This window comes from Chrysoperla carnea, chromosome 5, assembly GCF_905475395.1.
Source record: "Chrysoperla carnea chromosome 5, inChrCarn1.1, whole genome shotgun sequence".
Classification (NCBI taxonomy): Eukaryota; Metazoa; Arthropoda; class Insecta; order Neuroptera; family Chrysopidae; genus Chrysoperla; species Chrysoperla carnea.
Window position 1 is genome coordinate 34,039,354 of NC_058341.1, and position 25,658 is coordinate 34,065,011.

Below are 25,658 nucleotides of genomic sequence, written 5' to 3' on the forward strand. Positions count from 1 at the left end.
CACAACATATTCTTCTATACGTAAACCAGATAAAGAGTTAATAACCTAAATAAGAGGTGTTATTACATTCTCTCAAATATTAAGACAAAACTGTCCAAAATGACATTTTAACTATTTTCTCGAATATTTTCCCAATATTTTTCAATTCATTAGACTTATAGGTACAGGCTGTCAATATTAGGAACATTTCTAGATTCACATTATACAGACTGCCAATATTATCTCAACCGATGCGGTTCAAAGTCTTTAGAAATATAACTTTGTAACTAGTAGGTGTAGAAAAAACTTAAGAGATAGAATCAATAATTGTATCAAATTTTATTTCTATGCCTTATAATACATTTGACTTAATTTGAAAAAATATTGTACTTTAGTACATCGTTTAATGAAGAGATAGAATCATAGATTGTAGCAAAGTTTATTTCCAACAACTATGCTTATTTTAAAGATATGAAAAATCTCAAAATTTAATATTTATAATTAACGAGGAATTTTCTACAAGAAATTATTCTTCTTCAACTATATATATTCGCGGCCACTATAGAAAAGCCTGTTATACAATATAGAAACGAAATAATCTCAACAGTAATTGGGAAAGGGTCTCATTATAGTCAAAATTTATCCTGCATCTCTGTAACAACTGTTTGATATTGAGCTTCAATGTAATATCAAGATTCCTTTGATTCGATACTTAAAAATTGTTACTTCTTAAAATATAACAAATACCAATTACCAATTAGGGTCGATCTTCACCTGTCAGTTTTCCAAATGCAAATTTTTTTTATAAAGTGTTAACAAAATCCTTGCAAAGGTTAGCCCTTAAATTTTTTTGTCATTTCTTGACCGATATTATCAACTGCTTTATATATGAGATAATAGTCAACGAAAAAAGGCAGGAATTGCAGCTGCTGCATATTTATTATGCGTTTTACTTATAAGTAGATCAAAAGTCGAAAAAGAAGCAAGTTGGTGAAAAATTCCAAAAAATTTTACTCATTTTTCATGATTTCCACATTTTTCATGATTTCCACAAATTTGACAATTGAGAAGCAGTTAATAGCATATATAAATAATTATAGAAATTTCGCAGCATTAAGGTCTTCTCGGTCTTCATTACAAAAACTGAAAGCACTATCTCTCTCATAGAGACACCGTACACTATCGGACTGGAGCATATCCTTTGGAATGATTCACTAATATTTTTAGGTATTTCTTTGAATTTCTAAATATATTTCCGTTCAAATTTGAATGGAACCTAAAATTATAAGTATATAAAAAATTTTAGTTCTTTAAAATCGAATGAATATAAAAGACTATAGTTAAAAATCATTTTAAAATTGACTAATTATACGGCTGAAGACAAACTTTCAAAATTAATAGGTCTAAAATATTTCCGTTAAAAAAATCACCACAAACAACAACAACAACAAAAATGAGTAGCTTAATTATTAATTTATATTTAATTGTAATTTTAGAAATTATTTTAAAAATTGATCTAAACAAAAAAAAAATATAGCTATAAACATGGTTTTTTCTAAAAGATTCAAAAAGTACAGTAAGCAGTTAATTCCATTTCAAATTTCAATGATTAATTTTATTTTAATTATTCTTCTTAAAAAAGTTATTAAAAGATTTTTTATTATATTGTAAGTAATTATTATTATAAAAACAAATTACTGTAATTTGCACTAGAAAAAACAATTTGTGAAATCTAGCGTCAGTCAAAGACCTATTATGTCTACTGACTTCTTTGTTGTCTTGATGGGAGTTGGTTTCTTCTGAACAGACGATTAAGGAATTAATGTAGTCGACTAACGTAAATTAAGGTTATTGTATAAAATTACTGGTATCGCTACTATCTAACATTACCAGTACCAAATTAGCAGAAATCTAATTTAATTCAAATTCCTCAGGATATTTTTAAAATATTTTGCAGAAGTTGAACTAACGGTAAGACATGTTTAAAGTAGTTATCTTGCTATTGATATGTTCCCAGAAAATTCTAAATTGTATACTTGTGTATATTATAATACAATTACTATGAAAAGTTGTAATCGATTGACTGTCTTTAACTCTAAATAAAGTTAATTAAAGTTTGGATTATTAACCTAGAGAGCATTGAAGAGGTTGTGTTTTTAATTCTAAAAAAAACTGTCCGAAATTTTCAAAACCTAAATGTTCTTTGATGTATTTGTTCATCGTTCAAATATAATAACTTTATTGTCGAACAGAAATAACTATATTCAAGTATTGTGGCTACAACGGAAACAACTGTAGTAGAAGAATTGTTAACGTCTTCATGACCCATTGATATTGTGTGTGAAACAGTTTTGTGGTACAGTATTAGACAAAAATTATACAATCATTTCATTATAAGCTTATATACTCTTATCGAGCATATGGTCCAAAATTTTTTGGGCAATATTGAGAAAATGCGAAAAAGGGGTTTTTATATAAAAAATAAAATATATCATATCCTGGTCATACATGGTCGATTGAATCCAAATAATTATCAAAAAATCGTATATATGAAAACTCTTTACGATACATTTTGATGCAAACAATAATATTGGACCAGTAGAGAGCTAATTATAATTTCGATGATCTCCCAGTTTACGATTTTTACGGCGATCTTCGAAATTGATGGAAGAATTGGTTTGCCAATAAATAGCAAACTTCGAAAAATGTTTCACTTACAAAAATATAATTCAAAAACTCATGTTTTTTTTTTCATTTTTGTTTAAAACTGAAAAATCGATATATTTTCGACTTCTCTGGATTTAATCGTTCCCGATTGCTTAAAAACATCTGAAAGAGAAGGTTTTACAAGCCTGTTCAAATTAAAGAAAATTATCGTTATCGAAGATAAAATTCCAAACACTCGCTAATGCGTTTTGTATTTACTATAAACACGTATCTTGGCTTAGCTTAATCAGTATAAAGTTGATAGTTCCAACTATTTTCTTAAAAGATATGTTCCTTTTAAAGGATAGCTGCGATCAGCCAGTTCAATTTGATAATTTAAAAACAATTGAAGAGTCAATTTTACCAGACGAAATTTCGAGAGGCGCACGACATATGGAAGTTTATAAAAAGTTTGAATAGATACTCAAATTACCTAAATTATGGATTTTTTTGGTCGTACGCACTGCAACTGATATAATAATACATAATTGCTACGTCAATTTAAAACTACCAGTGCACATTGACAATTTAATAGTTATTTCTGCTATTTTTTGTCATATTCAACGAATAATTCGACTATAATTATTTTAAATGGAATCGAAGAATTCATAGTTTTAAAATATAATAACATATCAATACCATAAAATCATAGGTATCTGAAAACTTTTTTTTTTTGTTATGGTAGATAAATATTATTGAATGAAGGATCCCATTGATAAATATATCATTGTAAACTATTATTAAATACCCATATATACCTTAACTTCATACCACAAGCATTTAATCATAAAAACCTCAAAGTTTTTGTTATAGAATTATTATTTTTGTGGTTAATATAATAAAATACACTTAAAACAAGTGAAAACAAACAATTGACTGATTTAATTATTGAAATAACATGTATAGACAGTGTTGATGACGCAATCGTTTGTTTTTTGAAGTCACATTTATAAAAGATACCCACTTTTAAATAGCCACACACACACACACACAACACGTAACTGATATTCTCATATTAATACATACTATAAAATTTGCACCTAATTAGCGCCCTCGTGGGTAAACAGTGATGTTTATAAAAAAAATTTCAAACAAAAGTTATATATTTTTTCCTTATTTTTTTATAAGGAACATTCTTTACATTTAAACTTTTGTTCTTTCTCTAACGGTTTACGAGATGGGTCCTATGGACCCAAGACCCAATTGACCTATATTGCTCATTTACGACCTCAGTTTTAAGGTTCTGAGTACGCTATAAAAATTTCATCTTGATATCTCTTTTCGTTTTTAAGTTATCGTGTTGACAGACAGACGGGCAGACAATCGCAAATGGGCTAATTAGGATATTCTATGAACATCTATACCAAAATTTTTTCGTAGCATCAATATTTTTAGGCGTTACAAACTTGGGACTAAACTTAATATACTATGTATATTTCATATATACAAGGTATTAAAAGAAACAAAAAAACTTGCAAAATATACCCTAGAATTAAAAAAAAAGTAACCTTTTTTACTTTTTACGAATCATATAAAATAAACCGGATGTTTTAAACTTCTGTAATATTCACTTTTAAACTTTGTAACTAAAAATATGATTTAGGTTCAAGGAAAATATTTTTAACTACCATCTAATAACTATATATGGTGTATATTTGGCAAAAAAAAACCGCAAAGTAGACGATAGTTAAAAAATAAAAAAATAAAAGCAAAAATACAAATGATTAAAACTTTAAAATAGCACCTGTAATTTTAAAATTCTTTCTAAGTAGTCAAAATCTACAGAAATATAAATTTAATATTTTTAATTATAGTGTTTTAATGTAATACAACAAAATTTTACAAAATTTTATGTTTTTTTTTTTTTCAAAAATTATGAATTATTGTTATTGTAGATTGTTAGTTAGGTATATAGCAAAATTCGAAAAGTACTGTGCTCGTGCGCATTACATAATATCGATCATACATTTTTTTAAATTTTGAACATTGGTTATTATTTACTTCCAAACTTTTTAAATGAAATAAATAAGACTAATATTGTAAAAAAAATTCCTTCTTTTACGAAAATAATTGTTCATTATTAAATAAATTGGATTAATGAAGCGAAAGACGTAAAGCTGTACATGCTTTTTACACGATTCTTGTACATTCATAAAAGTACTAAAAACAATTCTTTGCTGTAGCATAAAATATTCGATACCAATAGTTTCCGAAAAATTCCTGACATATACTCATTGTCAGAACAAAAAAACAAAACAGAAGTGAAAACAAACAATTGACTGAGTTAATTGTTGAAATGCACTCTATAGAAAGTTTTGAATGTCAGTGCTTGCATCATTTTTTATAAATGAGAAGAGCTTAAAAACTAACACAATTATGGTCAATTATTTAGTGTTTTCTAGATTTTTTTTTTGTTTTTCTAAAATATTTCGAAAAATCACTAGTTGAAGCTACCTACAAATGTTTACCCACACAGGTAAACAGTGATATTTACAAAAAAAGTTTCAAAAGTTGTTTATTTTTTTTTTAAGAAACATGTTTTATATTTTAACAATTGTTCTATCTCTAACGGTTTACAAGAGAGGTCCTAAGGACACAAGACTCGATTAACCCATGTTGCTCATTTACGAACTTCAGCTCACTTTTTACGTCCTGAGAACGCTATACAAACTTCTGCTTAAAATCTCTTTTCGTTTTTGAGTTATCGGGCAGGCAGACAGACGGATGGACAAGTGGACGGATGAACTATCGAAAATGTGTTAATTCGATGATTTTATGAACACCAAGTGCAAATTTTTTTCGTGTGGCATCAATATTTCCAAGCGTTACAAACTTTGGACTTTGGAAAAATTTATGTTTCTTGATATATATTTCATATATACAGGCTGTAATAAACCAAGACAATATGATGCTAAAAGTATCAAGCTCGATAAACTAAGATAGAAAGCAACAAAACTGTTCAATAGGTCTAAGTAATTAGAATACACTCTAAAATTTTCAGAATTTTTCAGACTTAGTCCAACTAAGTCATATAAAAAAAAATCAAACAGTATTTCTGCTTGTTTCCAAATAAAATGGCTATGGCTATGAAACCTCACCGGAAAAGATGGACAAGACATCTAGGAAAATACTTTCGGCACTTTGCAGTTGCAAATTTCATTAATGTATTTTCACCACCAACATCTAGGAATTTTACATCAAACCCAATTGACACACAAAATATAAGAACTGAACACGATTTCACGGCTTCTAATTTCTTACCTGTAGTAATGACAGATACAAAATTATGGTTATTCCGTCCTTCTTGTCTCAAATTTTAATTGCACATATTCACTATATACCGTCAAATAGTTTAATAATAAATTCAAACATTCTTGTAGACACAAAATTAATTGTGGGAACATTCAGACAAAAAACCAGTGGTCCAAAATTAAAATCAAATCAAAATTAAATTAATAAAAAAATAATTTAATAAAAACAAAACCAAAAGTATTTTTATATAACGAAAATATTTTAATAATCTTTCAAAAATGCATTATTAAATTCCAAGCATAACAATGGTTAAAAAAAATCATAACGCACATAAACAAGAATTTGAATAAGGTGTCTTTTATTTTTTGGATAATCGATTATCAGAGAAACACGAAAGGGTAATCAATGTGTTCGTTTTTATATGAAGAGTTTGCAACGGGGGGATGATTATAGCATGATAAAGGAATGGTATACATACTCTATCGTAAACATTTCGATAATAATTAGAAGACACCAAATATTTAGTATGAATAACACCGTGAGAAAGAAGTCTCCTTCTTGATCATCAGTGGATTTAAATGCCTAAGGCGGCCACATGGTAATTACACGTTACAACACGTGGCCGCTTTTATATGCACACAATATCTTGTGTGTGTAATATTTTTGTATAGACTTACCATTTCAATCAAAGATTTTAACATTATATAAGCGTTTAATACAAATCATTGAACTTGTGAGCTTTTGTGGGCTGAAATTTTGAATCAATATTGATGTCATCTCGAAAAGGTACTAGAGATGTTTTTTATCCTGGTCACCTTCCTAGAACTAAATGTGCTCAATTCTGCTTAACTTCAGTGATCGGGTAACGCGAGTTCCATGATCATCAATAAACATGTACCGACAAATTTGGTTTCTGGCCAAGATCTTAACTTGTGGAAAAGGTTTTGGTCTTGATCTACATGGTAAAGCTTACTTCGAGTCTTTTAGCTTACTCTTTTCATATCTCTCACTTTTTGGTAAGTATTCACTGCGATTTTTATCGATAAATACATACCTTAATTTTCAAATAGAAGATTAACTAATACAAACTTTTTAAAATATTTATGTTTGTCTTCCGTAAGACTTTCGAAGTACCTATTACTCCTACCAGATTTCTTTTAGTTATGCATGTAATATTCTCCATAATACTGATGGCTAACGATGAAAAACGATTAAAAGAAAGAGCTTTAAATAGCCCCTACACTTCTTCCTTATTAATTTGTTCTATAGGCTGCAAAAATCAATCATACCAATTTTCAAAACTCTTAGAATTTTTGTCTCAATTGGTGTTATTTAACTGGGAAACCGGTTTTATGGATGTAGAATATCTTAAGCTTTCTGAAATGTGTATAATATCCAAATATTGGTTAATTTTTAAATATACAAAACTCCTACAACTTTATTGAAATGGTTAATCTATAAAAATTAAATACTTGTGAGCCTATACAGACCAGTGCCGTATCACTTCACCGTATTACTAGATATTTTGGAATTTTTTGGAATTTTTGATTACGTTGGAAAAATTAAGATTTGAAAATACAATTCTAATAAAAAAAGCAATTATTTTAATAAAAAAGCATGATCGTTGCTAATCACGTCAATCAGTCTGCTGCCAATTCAAAAGAAGGACCCACGATAACTTCCAAGATAAATAAAAATGTATACGTACAGAATTTTGTCGTAGTGTTTGTAACCCCAAAAATAAATAAATTGCCGAAGCGCTGTGGTAATTGTGGAAAGTTACTTTTAAGAAAAAAATATTTGTTTGCAAAAATTTCCTGACTCGATCACTCAGGCAATGGTAGTCTTAGTTATAAACATTATTATGGGGATTTATTCAATAATTATTCTAAAATTCAACTATAAAACAATAAAATAAAAAATATATTCGGCGACACTGGTTAGTTAAATAATTCGATAAATACAACTAAATCATCTTATAAAATCGATTATGGTGGGCTTAGTTAGCTTTTTCTTTTGATTTGACCACATAAAAAAGGTAAATTTATTTAGGAAAAAATTTTATTTTTATGTAGATAGCAATGAAGATTTTCCATTTTTCTCACTCAAGACAGCTTGACTATCGTATTAGTTAGTTAAAGTGCCTGTCGGTCAATGTGGAATGGAGCCAATCAGGAAAACGGCTTATCAGAATAAGATGAGGCATTGACGGCAATATTCAGTATTTTCTTAAGAAAATTTTAGGCTCTTTTCTGCCAAAATTTAAAGGCAAAATAAGCTTGTTCATCCCATAATTAACAAAAATAAGTTTTGATTTGTAAAGTACTTAATTGATAAGAATGTGTCGAATGTTCTTCCTTAGAAATTTCTATTTTCATCAGAGGGATCATTATTTTCTTCGATATGGTTTAGGCTTCTTATATATACTCAGTAAAGAGGAATGCATGAGACAGCTAGTTAAATACAAAATAATAAATGGTGATTTCTCTTAAGACAGACGGAGTTTTCTCAATTTATTTTATTAATCACTTTGTATTTTATCGAATCATGCCTTTTTTTTATTTATTATCGTCTCCCATATTAAAACATAGTTTACGATGCGGTAAAGTTACAATTAAAAACTGCTTATAATTTTTATGCTGCATATTTATATAAATAAATGTTCCAACCATCAGATTATTACGATAATTTTTATTTTTATCTTAATGATAATTTTATAATTTATGTTTACATTGACATAGTATAATTCATAATTCAAATTATAATAGACATTTAAAGAATAGTATTTAACAACTTATGTCAAATGCTTATAAATATTATTTGCAAAAATAAGAATAATATAATGGTAACTAGAGGTCGGATGGTATGCATTGTTAATTAAAAGCATACAATCTAACATTTGACATTTCTTAAACACTCTTAATTGAACGCTGTCAAGATTATTGTATTAAAAAATGAATAAAAAAAATCAGTCAAATTCTTAAAATTTAAAAAATTCCAGACAAATTTTTCGTATACGGAGCCCTAAAGTCGCACATAGCGGTCCTTTAAACTTAAAGGGATGTTACCGCAAGTGCACATAGCGCACTGAGCGGTAAGATCAAAATAAGCGCCACTTAGTTTTGATCAAAAAAACCCAACACACCAATATTTAAAGGTAGTGGTCGACCAAAGCTTCGGCTACAGCCATGATCGAAAAAAAAACCAGCCAAAGAGCCGAAAGAATTTTTATTATTTTTGACATATTAATTGCAACATATGTTTTTTATCATCTATAGAGCAACTTCTAGAGAACCATCTTATTTAATGTCATTTAAATTATTAATTGTAACTTGTAGCCAATCTTGAACAAAATTTTTTTGATGATAAGCTGATTAATCGGCTTTGACTTCATCCAATATCTTTCTCACTAAAAGTGTCAAACCGTACGAAGCAACCGGGGCTCATACTTCAATAAAAACAAAACAAGGTTTCATGCGTGTGACCGATACTTTTATCCATATCGTATCCCTATCGTAACTTTCAAAACATTGATCGAAGCAAGGCCGAAAACAGACCAACGAGACACTTCACTTCACCCTGTTTACACGAACGAAATGATGTGAGTTATTGGTTAATTTGATATAGGTTTAGATTTTTACAGTAATTTGGCAGTGGTATAGAAAATACGTGCGGCAATAACAGTATAAAACCACACAAGACGAGTGGTATAAGTAGTTCTTATCGCATGCGCTAATAATTTCGATTTAAATGATCAACATAAATAATGCAAACACATTTAAATCCGATCTGCACTTCTTGACTACAACAGGCTTCACAGATTCCATACAAACTGCATCCATCCATTCATACATTTAATTTTTATTATTATTAAAGGTATTATGATTATTATATTCTGATATTTTATGATATATTTTGTGGTTTTTGGTTTTAGTATAAATTAGCAACTATGTTTCATATTAATATGTTTTTTGTATTATGATTATGAAATAAATGTCTTGTCATATTTGTTGTCAATTTTAAATGAAGAGATTACTTTTTGTAACTACATTATTATGAAGGTATGAACAATATACACGGGATACCAAGACTGTCAGTGCTAGCTGCAATCTGGAATGATTGAAACCCTGTTCACACGGTTCTTATTTTTTCAACTAAGATAGTTTTATTCTCTTCACTCCACAAAAAAACGAATCTCAGTCGAAACAGACCTACAGTCTAAACCAAAGTGGTCAATTTATACTTTGCTGCCAGAAATTCGAAACCATCTGAAAATCAGCCCTCATCGGGTTTCGTAATATGAGTATCTATCCTGGCAAAGACTTAAAACTGAAAATTTATAATTTCTCTAAAAAGACCAATTCGCCATTCCAATAACTTTTTGATGTTTATTAACCTTCAGAAAAACCTCCCTCAAAGAATATAAATCGAATCGACTGTGAAATTCAATTTTCTTTAAAAACAGCCTTCAAAAATAATTTAATAGTAAACTTGATGCGTCTTTTGCGACCAAGATGTTAATATATACCAGTGAATACAACAAATCATAGTTTTTCTTAAAAGAAATGAAAACCGAAAATGTTGACTTTTAAACTTTTCAGAACATTTCCTCATCAAGAAAACTAATTTTTAATACCAGTACCAAAACAAGACTAATTTACCTCTCTTTGTTTGACATACTTAGGCTTGGACTTTGATGTACACAATGGTCTTATTCTTCTATAACTAACTGACAGTGGCTTGCATACTTGGTGTTGTACTTTGATATTGCTCTTACACAAATACAAGACCAAACAAGATTTGCAAGATCAAGACCAATGACTAAGACAAAGATGTTAAACTTAATCTCATTACACTAAGTCACTCAGTGTATTAAACAAAGATAGGAAAATACAGTCTTGGTTTTGGTCTTAACCTTAGCTTTGCTCATTATAAAAGAAATTTCAACAACTCGTAATCAGCGTTGAAGAACAGTGATTTCCACAAGAAAATGACATAGTATTCGCATTAGCAACTGGATTGCCAACTGGAACCTGGCAACTAGATTGTTTTAAGTCACACTTTGTTCTGGCGAATTGTTCAATGGAAATTTTGCCCAATTATGACACTTTCTTTTCTTAATAGATTTTGTAAGTAATTTTTGGAGTGACTCATCCAACCAGACATTTTAATTCATCATAAACGCTTCAATTTTTCCCTAGTTTAACAACAAACTGAGTCAATAGAAACGATCTGCTTTGTAGCTTTCCCGGGATGGCTAACATTGAAACCCGCGGTATGCTCGATGAAAATTTAATGGAAGTTCAGGTTATTTAAATAAAGGTATTGATTAAAAATATATCGTTTGAATGTACCAGAAATGTAGTATGATGCATTATTATGAACTTTTTTTTCCCTTTGGTATATATAATATGTTGAATTCAAATTAACTCATTCGATATGCTAATAATTATCCAATTTATGGCTCATGCTTGTAAAACACAAGTACCGATAATACAGACGTCATATATGATGTTACAACATGACATTACGGTTGAACATAAATAAAATTTCTTGTGGAATATAATCAAAAAATATTTATTTTTAATCTGGTATAAGCAGGTTACATTTTTTTTGGTGGAAACTTTTATAAAATAACCTGGTATTCTTTCAAATAACCAAAAAATTTCAAACTTTGTCATATCGACAGATTGGCAAAGAAAGATTATAAGGATTTGAAACATTGTTACGCAAATATCCAAACATGGAAGATAAAAGAGAATGCAAAACAGTAATGGTAGAAATGTTGGGAAGTGAAGTATGATAAACTTTCATAACTCCACAAAGTGTAAATGATGACATATAATTTTATAATGATGCCTTTTTGTACTCCATATTTGCAACAGATTTACGTTTTTAGCGTTACTTCAAACAGTTTTCTTTTAAAGAAACAAATAATTCGTAATGTAACCTTTAAAAAAGTTTTACCAAATACTATTATAGATTAATTACAGCAAAACTAATAATTAATAATATTTTTAATGATAATTTCATCATAGAAACAAGTTATATTATAAATTCCTACTATAAATAAAATAAACTAAAGAAAGGTTTTTGTTAAAGACTAAAGACGCCATTTTATTAAAGATAAAACATTTATAAAATTGTCATGAAATATAAAACATAAAAGGTTCCGCAGCAAAATTTGGGTAAGATTTTAACTAAAACATTAGCAATTTTATTTTGTCTTAGTATATCTATCTTATGGTTACAAAAAATGACTGGCAATACAGGTGGATGCTGAGATCAAAAATTTCATATCAAAAGTGATATCGTGGATAAATTTCTTTGGTCCATACGTTCGTCGATACATCATTCAATAAGAAAATCCAAAATTTTATGTTGATGAATTATATTTAGGATAATGTAGAATCAAAATTTTTTTAAATCCTACTTTATTGTAATATTAGTTGGATATTTTCAACGAGATATTTCGAAAATTATTATTCGTGCGAGATTTTTTGGAATTTCAAGAAATATTCACTCAATTGTTAAATAAACCCATACCTATAAAATAATTATCCCATACCTATAAAAAATTTCTTAAAATTATGCAACCAAATTTTTTTTGTGGTTTTCTCCAAGAATTCCTAAATCCTTAAAGAACTTGCAGTAGGTAAAACATGAAGAAAAACATTGCTTGGCTCCGATTCGAGAAAAATCGACTTCTAGAGTAATTTTGTCCCAAAACAGAAAGCGTTGATTGCGTTTCTAGTTTAAGCTAAAAATGCAAATTGGAGTTGTTTGTCTGGTATCAAAAGTTCGTTTTTTTGGCATTTGTTTAACGTGTATTTTTGAAAACGCCAGATGAATGTCAAAAATGCCTTATATAAACCAAAATAGGCTATCATCTATGTTTGTCCTAGCGTGTCTCTAGATTTCTAGTCTCATACATAATTGGAAAACTGGATTTTTAATTGTATTTATGATGTGTTAGGAAGCACGCGAGGAATTGGCTAGCAATTACAAGGGATCCTATGGCCTGAGTGTGTCCCAATCCAGGACAGCCACTCTAAAATAACCTTACCTTGGCAAGGAATCTGGCAACATGCCGTAAAAACTACAAAAAACGATGGACACATGTATGATTGTAGAATAGTCTTTAGGAATTAAATAAAAATTAAACAAAGCAATTTTTTCAACCAAAAACAAATAAAATATGACCAAAAATGGTTTTAAAATTTGTCTACGGATTTTTTTTCTCCTGTTTAAAAGTTAAATGTCAGATTATTAATGTTTCAATTACATATTGTTAACAGTTGAACAGATAGGTAATAAACTTTTATTAATATTCAAATCATGTGTATAATCTGATAATCCTTTTCAAAATATTTTCTATAATAAAACTATTACAGATTGAACAAACTGATAAAACTTATAATTACCATATGCATACACTATATACAAGAAACGAATATGACAATTACCTCACTATAAACATCATGTGATATTATTGTATGTTTCAGGAAAACGAAAACCTTAAAGCAGAAAGCAAGAAGAGAAAATTTTCGTGTTCAAATAGAGATTCATTTTTCAAGCTTGGACTTCAGCTAGACTGCCCGTTGCACTACTTTTGTATAAATTTTTGTTTCGATGTAAATGAAAAGCTAAATGTGTTGAATTTCAATTTGATAAATGCAAATATTTCAAATATTTTGACGGAGCTTTCTTCAAATATTGCTAAAAAAGTACCCACGTAGATGTTTTTGGGATTGTAGTGACCTGATGGAGGGAGTGGTTCATATCTTAATAAAAACGAAGAAGCCATACAATTTTCATAGTTGATTATTTTCAGTGGCGGATTAAGTATTTTGCCGCCCTAGGCCCTGTCTGATTAGCCGCCCTTTTTAAAAGATGAAATTTTATTTTTTTGAATCCGTTTAAATTATTTATCCGTTTATAATACTTATATCAATTCATATATGAAACACCAGAATCATTGAAAATAAAATAAGAAAACATTGTACAATTCTAGAAGCGGCTTACATGTAAGATTAATTTTACTAAAGATACAAAAAATCAACAGAGCTTTGAAAATTCTTAAAAAAAAGCTTATCAATATTCAATTATTTCTGTGTATAATGTATACCGTGGACGAGACTATACCGCACACGGTATATTTCATTTGCTTCAAATAAGCCTTCCAATCTATATTGTGTATACCGTGGACGAGACTATACCGCACACGGTATAAGGGCTCGACGGTATAAAGAGTATACCGTGAAAAAGTATACCGTGCACGGTATAAGGGCCCCACGGTGTAAAAGGGCAAAAATAATTTCATACCGTGTCTAAATAGACCGTATACGGTATACTGTGGACGGTCTAGACCGTAGACGGTATACCGTATAGACGGTATAGACGTGTATAGACGGTATTTCATACCGTGTAGACGGTATACCGTGTAGACGGTATACCGTCTACGGTCTAGACCGTATAGATATATTATTATTTTTGACATATTAATTGCAACATATGTTTTTTATCATCTATAGATAAACTTCTAGAGAACCGTCTTTATTTAATGTCATTTACATTATTAATTGTAACTTGTAGCCAATCTTGAACAAAATTGTTTTGATGATAAGCTGATTAATCGGCTTAGACTTCGGCCAGAAATCGAACTTTGGTCGGACACTTTTTAAAAGCCGATGAATGAACTGGAAGACAATCACATCCAATATCTTTCTCACTAAAAGTGTCAACCGTGCGAAGCAACCGGGGCTTATACTTCAATAAAAACAAAACAAGGTTTCATGCGTACTTTTATCCATATCGTATCCCAATCGTAACTTTCAAAACAATGATCGAAGCTAGGCCGAAAACAGACCAACGAGACACTTCACTTCACCCTGTTTACACGAACGAAATGATGCGAGTTATTGGTTAATTTGATATAGGTTTAGATTTTTACAGTAATTTGGCAGTGGTATAGAAAATGCGTGCGGCAATAACAGTATTAAACCACGCAAGACGAGTGGTATAAGTAGTTCTTATCTCATGTGCTAATACATAATGATATTCTACAGAAATGTAACATACCGTGTGCGGTATACTCTCGTCCACGGTATACATTATGCAGATGGGAAATTTATTTTAATACATAAAATACATTTTAAATTTTCATAAACATTATTTATCCAGGGGACATAAGATTCAATATTTTGGCAAAAATTTAAAGTTTGAAATTAAAACAACAAATGTTATATTGTATTATTTTTATTTATTTTTGCATAATCCACTTATTTTCTAAATTTTTCAAAAGAAAAATTAATTGTTCATTAAGTTACTCAAAACTGATATTTTTAATCAATATCGATATATCGGTACATTTAATATCGATATATCGTTGTCATCACTAAAGATAAGATCATGGTACACTCTGTACCAAAGAAAAGAATCTTATAAAAATTTATTGTTATAATTTAAATAATTAATGACATATGTAGTATTTCTGTGACATTTCAAACACTTTAAATATTAATATTATATTCATATAAAGGTGTCATTTTGTGTGTCGTCTTCCTCTTCAGCTATATACCTATTTGGCTCTTTTTTAGGTAGTAGCGACATTATACCCATGTCATACTGTCATCTAACACTTTGTTCATAAAAACTCTATCTAAGATTATATTAATATTATGAGAGAAAGGAGTACGTCTACAAAAAAAAAAACAAATTTGTTTCTTTTCTTGTGTTTAAGTATTCATACCTTTTGGGTGAAGATATTCATCTGTACATTATTTTCTATGGCTTATTTATTATGGCTTATTTCTTGCCTTCTATACAGTTGTGAGTTTGTTTGATATAAATATTATTATGGCTCTTTTATTTATTATAATATCAACAATATTATAAAGTGTTATTAATCTGCCGTTTAACTGTATTATAATCATTTTTTTATTTACATTAAGTTATCAAAATATTATTTTTTTAAATAGAAGGTATTTAGAAAAAAAAATCGTTTCATAATTTGAAGTTTGATTTTTGACATTAAAACAAGATTATCAATATACAATGAAATAGTTATTGCATATTGTTTTAAAAATGAAAATATTCCATTTAACCAAAAACTTTTATGAATCATTTATAGACAGAAACAGATATCTGTCCATCAATCTCTATTTAAATAGAAAAAGAGAGGTAGATATTATCCAAAAAATATGGTAAATACTTTTCTTTGGATCAGGCATTTTTACACTAGGTCACATAATCTATACATAGTATAAAACATCCGCAATCCGCGTTTGTTTGTCGGTTTATACGCTAGCTTCTTGGAAGCCACGCAAAGGATTTAGAAACAGTTTTTATATACAGAGTATCTGTATAGTACATCCTAATTAATATTTCATAAATTGTTTAAATAACAAATTCGAAAGTTTTATATACAGATAGATAACAAAATTTTGCCTTGATCATCTATTTAGGATCCTGTGCTCCCGAGGTGGGTTGCTAGTTTAATACCTAATAATTCTTAGATAAGCAGTTTATTATTCTGCCATTGAATTGTAATCGATATTTGCGGTAGTTTTTACCAAAAAAATACAAAATTTGTGTTTTTTTGACTATCGAGTGAGTGTCATTTGAGATGTTGCCTTAATTCTTATAATTTTTAGCGAAAACTTGGAAACTTCACGTGAAATCTAAAAATGTGTTCGATTTTTGTACTTCTTGGGTTAAATGAACCATATTTCTAATTTTTACCAACACAACAGAAAAAAAAAAATATTTTCTGATTTTTCTAAAGAAGGTCGAAGGAAGAATATCGCGAACAATCGAACAAATTTTAAATTTTGTTTTCCATAAAACTTAATATATAAAATACAAATATTTGGTTCATTTGACGATTGGGTGGGTAGTTTTTGACATATAGCCCGAAGTGTTAAGATTTTTACTTTACTGTTAGATACCACGGAAACTACTCGTTTAAACGTAAAATGTATTTGATTTCTGCTGATATAACTTGGACCATTGAACCACTCTGTATAATTTTAAAGGAAAATTTAAAGGATAAGCAAAAGTATAGAGCTTTATGACACAATTTAATGTGGGCCAAGAAAAACAAACCAATTTTTGATTTCTTGTTTTCAGTAATAAAACATATTTTTTGAACAAAAATCAGTTTTCTCGATAAAAAAAGAGGTTTAAAGTAAAAATTATATATATATTTTTATTTTACCCTAAAGCTTCTTTTAATTTTTTATGTCATTAAGTATAGTATTATTAAATTAGTAGGTTAAAACATTCTGATTGATATACCAAAAATATTCCCATAGTTGTTAAAACACGTCACATTAAAATATTTATACTCTTTCACACAATTAGTCAAGTTATACGGCATTATAACATCGACATTATTAAACAAAAAAATTAGGCTGTTTATCAAATATTATTCATTCGTTGAAAAAGACTTACCGAATTATTTTCAACTTCCATATTCATTGTATTTACTCCATTAACCTCAGTTCCCCTTAGTACTTTACGGTACTCGCATGTACCACTTTTTAATACTCACAAATGAAAGCACAAAGAGAAATAATCAACTTTTGTTTCCTTGCTATTAGCTTGTGAAACATTATTTTGTCTTATTTTTATTTTTAACGAAATAATGAAATCGCTTGCTAAAAGTTGATCTGCCTTTTTAATTGATCATACCATTTTCATCGAGTCTAATTTCAAAATAGAGAAACTTATCTTTAAATACGTGATTTGATAGGAACAATAAAGAAATGGCTATCATGAAAAATGAGCATAATTTAATATAGTAACGAAGTATTCAAAAATCAATACTAGAAATCTTTAAATTTTCCTGTCCAAAAATAGTATGAAAGTACCGGCCTGGAAAAATATACAGAGAAAAAGCTGCTTCACACCCTAAGAGTAATCTGAATTGTACCCAGGTTTGTTAAATTAGAAAAATTTGCTTATGTAAACCACAGCTATTATAAAAAACTCCATCGAATGATGAATTAATTTACAAAAAATATAGATTTTTTAAAGGCAACCAAACTCTTAACTTCCACCTACATTTACTGGTGAAAAGTTCTTACAGCTTCAAATATTCAGACCTAAAAATTGCTTGACAAATACTTAGTTTTCATCCCCAAAACCTGATGATGGAAGGTTAACACAAAAGCATTTTTCCTCGAAAAATATATAGTTTTCAAGACATTGAAAACTAACTGTATTTTACCCCTGCTACCTCTTAAAAACAAATAAAACCCTCTTGTTGAGTCGAGAAGGGACATTTAAAGTTAGTTTCACGACAAATAAAGTTCATCAGCTGGTAAAAACTTCTTCAAAGTTATAGACATAAAAAAAATGGACTTACTTTTACTTATAATTTATGTAATTCTAAAATAATAACATATTTGTAACGCAGCCTTTTTCAGATTTTAATTTGACTCAGAGTTGAAGCAAAAGGGTAAGAAAATTAAAGTATTTCAAATATTTTGACATTTTGTTTTCTGTAGTAAAAGACAGCAATTTCCTGTATTGAATACGATCAATTGGAAGAACTTTTAATATAATTATTGTTATTATTGTTGCAAGCCTGTCATTTGTGCCATCATGAAAGGGTTAAATGCATCTAGATATAGTTTACAAACAAACTAATTATTTATTTAAATAAATTATTTACTATTATATCGTTTTTTTGTACACAAAATCAAGTGTGCGTGTAAGTAGAGCTAACAACATTTCCCATTGTTTTCTGAATCTAATTAAAAAAAGACAAAAAAACCTTCTGTATTCGATTGTTTTCCAATCACTTTTTTTAATTCTAATTTCGTTTACTTTTTTGAAATCTTGTGAATAAAATATAAGTTAAAAAACATTTTTTACCGACAAGCTTTTATTTAGCTCAATCGACTAGAAAGCAGCTTTGAACGAACTTCTATGCCTTTAGTCTATGAACAAAAACTAACTAAAGCGTAACAAACAAACAAACAAACAAACATGCTTACTTTCGCATTTATAGAGATGAACTGAAAGTTTTATAAAATAATTAAGTTATAACTTACAGTTTTATAAGTTTTATTAAATGTGGTTGAAGAAAATCCATTTTACGATTATCCATATGGCGATTTTCACATCGTTTTGTATATTTTTTGGAATCCAAATGTGTAATTCTCCAAAAAAACTTCCCATGCGTTTGCCATTTGAACTGTAGAAACAGGTAAATGTGGAAACTTTTTTGTTTTTACTTATGAATTCAAAAGTAAGTAATGAGGTTCAGTATAAAAACTGTAAGTGGTACTATTTCTTTGCAAAGAATGTTCTTCAATTTATTTTTTTCAGATTTGAAGTCTCAGTGTGAATATGTTGAAAATGGAAATTATTTTAATGCACAGAATTTATTTTAATCTTGTTTTAAAAATGAGAAGAATGTTCTTTATACATATTTAAAAATTTACCATTCAGTATATGCAAGTTTTGTTTTACTCATAATAATATCGATAATGGATTTTCGTCAAGCATTGACCCAATCTTTGCAATAAAAATAATAGGCATCGACAGTTCACTATTTTCTTACAGTAAAGCTTATAATAAGCACGATTCATAATTTAGTTAGGGTATTAAGAACGAGCTTGAATTACATATATTTTTAAATACTATAATTATCATCTATTTGATGTTAGTGCGGCTTCATAATATAAAAATTCGACACGCAGAAACTGCATAATCCAAGCGAATTCGATGGTAAAATAAATTGTAAATACAATTTAGTTTGTTCAAAAATTCTAAAAATGTATTTATTAGAAATAATAAACAAAATATCATCTCTTTAAGAATACGGCTGCGCATCGTAAGTTAGAAAAATGTGATCAGATGATAAATTATATGTAAAGTAGTGCCAATGCTAGAGTTTGTCATAAAAATTTCCCTAATTTTAATCGAAAAATTCAAAAAATTTTGTATCTAGACTTCTTCTAATAAAGGTACCTTTAATTAGGAGATACCTTTGTGCTCCTTTATGCTCCGATACTAACTAGTTTCAACATCTACGAGGTATCAAGTAGAATCGATGGATATTTGAAGAAATTCTATCCATTATGATTGGTACACTAACAATAGACCATTTTTCTTGTTGAGGAAATTTGCCAACAAGTAAAAATATTCTTCGCTGAAGTAATATATTTTAATAAAGGTACCTATATAGAATGAGTGCAAAAGACAATAAATCAATTATTTATTTATATCATTGAAACATATAGATTTTATATTTATGCTACAGTTCAATAAATTTATTTAACATAAATATAAATAAAACTTACTTCAGTCAATTTGTAAATGCACAATACCATGAAACAGTCAGTAATCTAATTTATACAGAGCAAAGCAGGGAAACGTGCGATTTTGAAAAACCTGGAAAACAGTTTTAATTGTAAATTTACCATCTTAAAATAGATAAGATCATTTACGAAAGTTACATAAACTGTATTTTATTTTCTCCTCTCCCCAAATAATCACAAAAGTCAATACTCGAAAGATGATTTAATGGAGCAATACTGAAAAATGATTTTATTTCTGCGATTTATGACTCACATTAAACTATCTGTACTTCTAAGATCTGCGCAATAAACTGACTCTTAACTGCGTACACATAAAAAAAATGCAACGAAACTGTACGAAACCGATAAAATATCTTTTTTAAATACAATATTCGTATGTAATATACCTTATTCCTGCTGTCGGGACTATAGTACAAAACAAAATTGGCATCGATTCAATTAGAATGTCCGTAATTGCACTTTTTACGGAATGAAATTTAATTTTGGTAGATGTTAAAAGTAGCCGCTTCCTTCGATTATAAAAGATATTTGCCATAAAATTTGGAACTTCTTGCGTGGGTTAAATGTATCAGTTGACGAAAACTGACATATTTAAAAAAATATCTTAATAATTTCTTAACAAATAAAAATGCAACTAACTATGAGTGTATAATTTTTATACGTATACATACGATGTATAAGTATTGTGTACAGTTACACGTCAGTTGTTACAAATAGTGTACGCGTATATAGCCGCATGTTTTTATGGGCTAAGCTTAAACGAACATTATACATTAATAGAACGGGCGACAAATTAAAACTGTTAAGCTAGCTAGTTAAAGATTTGTTAAAGTCAACCAATAACATGAAGTCCGTAAGTACCTATTCATTATTGAATACACAGGCTACAACTTTTTAAGTAGGATGTTTACTTTTAAGATACCCTATACAAAAACTGAACAATTCAAAGCAAAGAAAAACAATCCAAATAAAGCGCATAGTTTAAAAAAATATATAAACAATAATATTGAAATGTTTTTTATGTTATAAATTAAGCATCAAACATAATGTTTTCGTTTTTTTTTTGTTAAGTGAACTGGGGGCTATAAATGACCCAAAGAGTGACCCGCAAGTGACCTATATGACCCCACAGACACTGTACTCTATGAAGGAATCAGCACCATTCACTTGTGTGAGCAATATATATCGTTCGTTATAGCCTGTATATGTATAAACATTGATATATAAACTAAAAATACAATCACGAATATTCTTATACGAGTATACCACAAGAAATATCTGCTAAATCATTATTTCAACTTAACCGCCAAATATTTCTTTTTTTTAAATCTACATACAAATAATTTTTGTAGTACGGGTAAGTATTAATCTTCGTCAATTAAACTCATGGTGATGTGTGGGTAGATCTTGTCTATCGGATAGGTACTTGGATAATCAACGTTTGATCATTTAAATTTTGTCGATTTTTATAGATCACTAGCAATTATACACCCGTGTCACTAGGTACCTCGAATTTTAAATACATATAAATACTTCAATCAATTCTGTTATAGAGTATTTATGCAAAATTTGAAGTATATTGGACCAAGGAATTACCCTTTAAGGGTAGAATTGCGAAAAATCCTTTCTGATCGGATGCCTACGTACTACAATGAACACATTCTCCAAGTATCAGCTCTCTACGGCCTTGGCTGTGCGTTAATCCATCAGTCAGTCAATCAATCATTCTGGGCGAAGCATTTTATATGTATTGATGAGGAGTACATTGTGGAGAGATCTGTAAGGAAATGTACTAATCGATTAGCCAGCTAAGTAACTGAGACCGCTAAGGTTCATCTTAGCATTTGGTTACTTAGATCTGGAAGACTATCGCTCCGAAATCATCGTTCGTAATCAGATATAGGCCAGTTTCTCCGTTATAATTAACAATCCACTGATTAAACTGTCGTTGCATGGGTCAGAACTCGTAGGTGTCTTTCGCAAACTCTAGGCATATGTCAGCATATTTCATTTCCAAGCTGTAGATGCATTTCATTCCCATTTCTGGCTTTCACCTTTTCATATATCTATTCCAAGCGTTTGGATCATTTGGATTGGATTTGAAAGGAGGTAGCATATCAAAACATCATTGTAAAGTAAATGATAGGGTGAGGAGGTCTCATAGCTCGAAAATTGTGATCAAGGATTGTTTTCAGTAGTGAATTATAGTTCCTGAAACACAAGAATGTACATAAATATTTACAAGAAAAATTTCTAGACGCAATTATTTTGTCTGTATAATCAGCAAACATATATAAATATTATCGAAGATAATAAATGAGAACTCTAGTATATTTCATAAGAAGAGTAATCACGACTAGCTTGGATTCTTACTGATGATGACTACATGGTAGTCGAAATACGTATTTATAAAAATCGAAATTTATAGCAAACATATACTTTTCAAACCTTTATCTACTGTAAGTTTTTTAAGAGATACCCGTGATTTTAAGAGAGTGTTGCTACCCGCGATTAAAAGAGATTTTTAAAGTTTTTATCGTTACTGTGTAAATTAATCAAGCCTTCTTGAGAAAAATCGCAAAATTTACTCGGCAAACTTTTACAAAACCCTTTAAGAAACGCGGTTCCTGTATGCTATCCCATAAGAACCATGCATTTTTCCGGGACATAAATTAGCCTATGTCATTTTCTGACCCCTAAACTACCACTTCCACTGCAAAAAATCATGTTGATCCTTTGCTCTATGAAAAATTAAAAAAGATCTGTCCCACGGGAACCATACATACATTTTACCGGGATAAAAACCATCCATACACTCATTCATTCTTCCAAACTTTCACGATTATAATATATACCAGATTATAACAGACAATTTCATTAAAGTTATGACTGAATTTTATAAAAGTTATTCTTGAGACTACCTTTTACGTGGGTGGTAATAACAACTAAGAACAGTTTGGGTAAAATATAGTTGGGTACATTTACCAAATATCTCTATCTACTTTGATTAACATCGATATTATCCAACTTGACTAACATCATTATTTTCATTGTTCTTTAAAATAAAAATTAAAAATTAACATTTTTAACATTTGCATGTATATTGAAATGACTAGAACAATATATGTTGGCTTGTGTACTACCCACTCATTGAAGTCACTTAAGTTAATAACAATATTTTTTGCTTCTATTATGATAGTAAATAACTAACTATTAATATAATTATAAATATATAATTAACTATTACATACTCTGTACTTAAGTAAACTAGTATGAGCTCTTAAGTATAATATTTATTGTAAGAAGAATATTAGTAATTGTATTTAAAGGAATTAAAAAATAAAAAGAATTATAATTTTTTTTTAAAAAGATGTTTGTATGTATATGTTATATAAAAAAGTATTAACGTATTTCTTGTTTATAGTTAGGTCTGATTGTCTGTTTTATAAGTTGTATATACCTATGTTAATGTTGGTAACAAACCGTTGGTGGGTGGATGTTAGCCAGGTCCGTGGGAACAACTCAAGATCGGGCGTGTGTCCGCCTCGAGCGCGACGGACACTACTTTATCACACGCTCAATGTACAACAACAAATACCTTTTATAAATGCTATGACCAATGAGTCTTTATAAAAGTATTTGTATAGAATGGTTTTTATTTATACATTTGTTGACGTAAATGGATAAATTATAGGAATTTCTGGCAGTTTTCCAAGACTTTGGACCACAGCTCCCATTTTCGGCTTTCAACTGCAAAAGTATTTATTACTATATCGAACAAGCTTCTAAAAAACCATAAATATCTCGAATAAAAATCCCACTGACATTCCGAATCGCAAGAATTTCACCGAAATTTATAGTGACAATGATATATATTTCAAGAATAGTTACCATAATAGGTAAGTATTCAACGAATTTTGAATTAATTTTGGTTGCTTTATATATTTAACAAATTGTCTTTCCTGGTGAAAATTTTGCTAAGGGGAAGTTATTAGCGACGATTGATTTTTAACTGTTTACATATTTTAACTGTTCACAATTTGTTTAAGAAGTTCCAGTTCCTTGCTTCATTACAAAAATGTGTCTGAATAAGCTGCTTTGATTTTGTCTTGATCCCGCTACCGAAAGAAAATATGCTACTGAAGCCCATCTACTATATATTTAGATTTATGCAGTTGCAGGAATCTGAGGAATCTCCTACTCGTTCTTATAAAAGTGTGTTGCAAAAAATGTAATCCGATTTTTCCACACGGTAAGAAAATTTTTGTGGATATCACTATGTCAGTAGCGTGGTGAACGCCATACTGTATCATACTAGTTGGCGATACTCACAATACTTCTAGTGGATAGCCCTATTCACTACTGTAATATTATTTATGTATGCATTGCCATGCATTGCTTACCACATACTTTTGAAGGTTGCTACCATAGAGATATTATATAGTTCACGAGGGACTTGTAAGAGTGTCCGCAGGTAAGAGAAAGAACGCTTCTGAGCTACCATATCATTTCCTCTATGGTGACGTCATTTGATACCCTTGATAATATAGCATGGTAGCATTCTCTCTTCTACCTATGCACCCTCTCTCTCTCTTATGGCACTCACGCACTCTACTCTTATAATAAGTCCATGTTTGCTTCATAATTTCTTTAGGTTATTTAAAATTTGAATTCATACTTAAATAGTTCACCAAATATCTACAAGATGGTGGCACTAACCGTAACGAATTATTGACAGGCTCTTAATTGAATTATATAAATGTCTTTTTAAGTAGAGGTAAAGAAACGTAGACGTTTTTGCAGCTATTAGAAAAAGCTGTTGCTATGAAGGGGTTTTGAAAATTAGAATCTTGTGATATTTGAGTAAAAACGCTAATTGCACCGCTTGAATGTAATGCACAGTGTAATAATAATCACAACTTTACATTTTTGAGTGTCAGGCAAAGGATTTCTCTATTTGTTTCAATTTTCTTACTAGAATAACAAAAATAGAAATGTTCATCAATTTTAAGTTAATGTGCAGTTAAAATCGAACGCTGTACTTACTTGAAAGTTGCCGGGCTACTTAAGCACTTCCAAACTTACAAACTTTTTGTCTGTAGAAAATAATATTAAAATAAACGTCATTTTTATACTTATAAAAGCTTTCATTAAAAATATTGAATCGAATTTTAGTAAACATCGTTGATTCATGTATAGTTGTTAACCATGTTTTACTTCGCACGCGTCTTTTATACTTATTGTATCGTCAACTAAGGTACGTATTAAACGAAGATGTTGTTATATACATTTAAAAAGCCCTCTTTATCTATTATAACTAATTCATGAGTTTATATTCATCTACATACTTATGATTATGAAGATACGTATGCAATATACAATATGTAT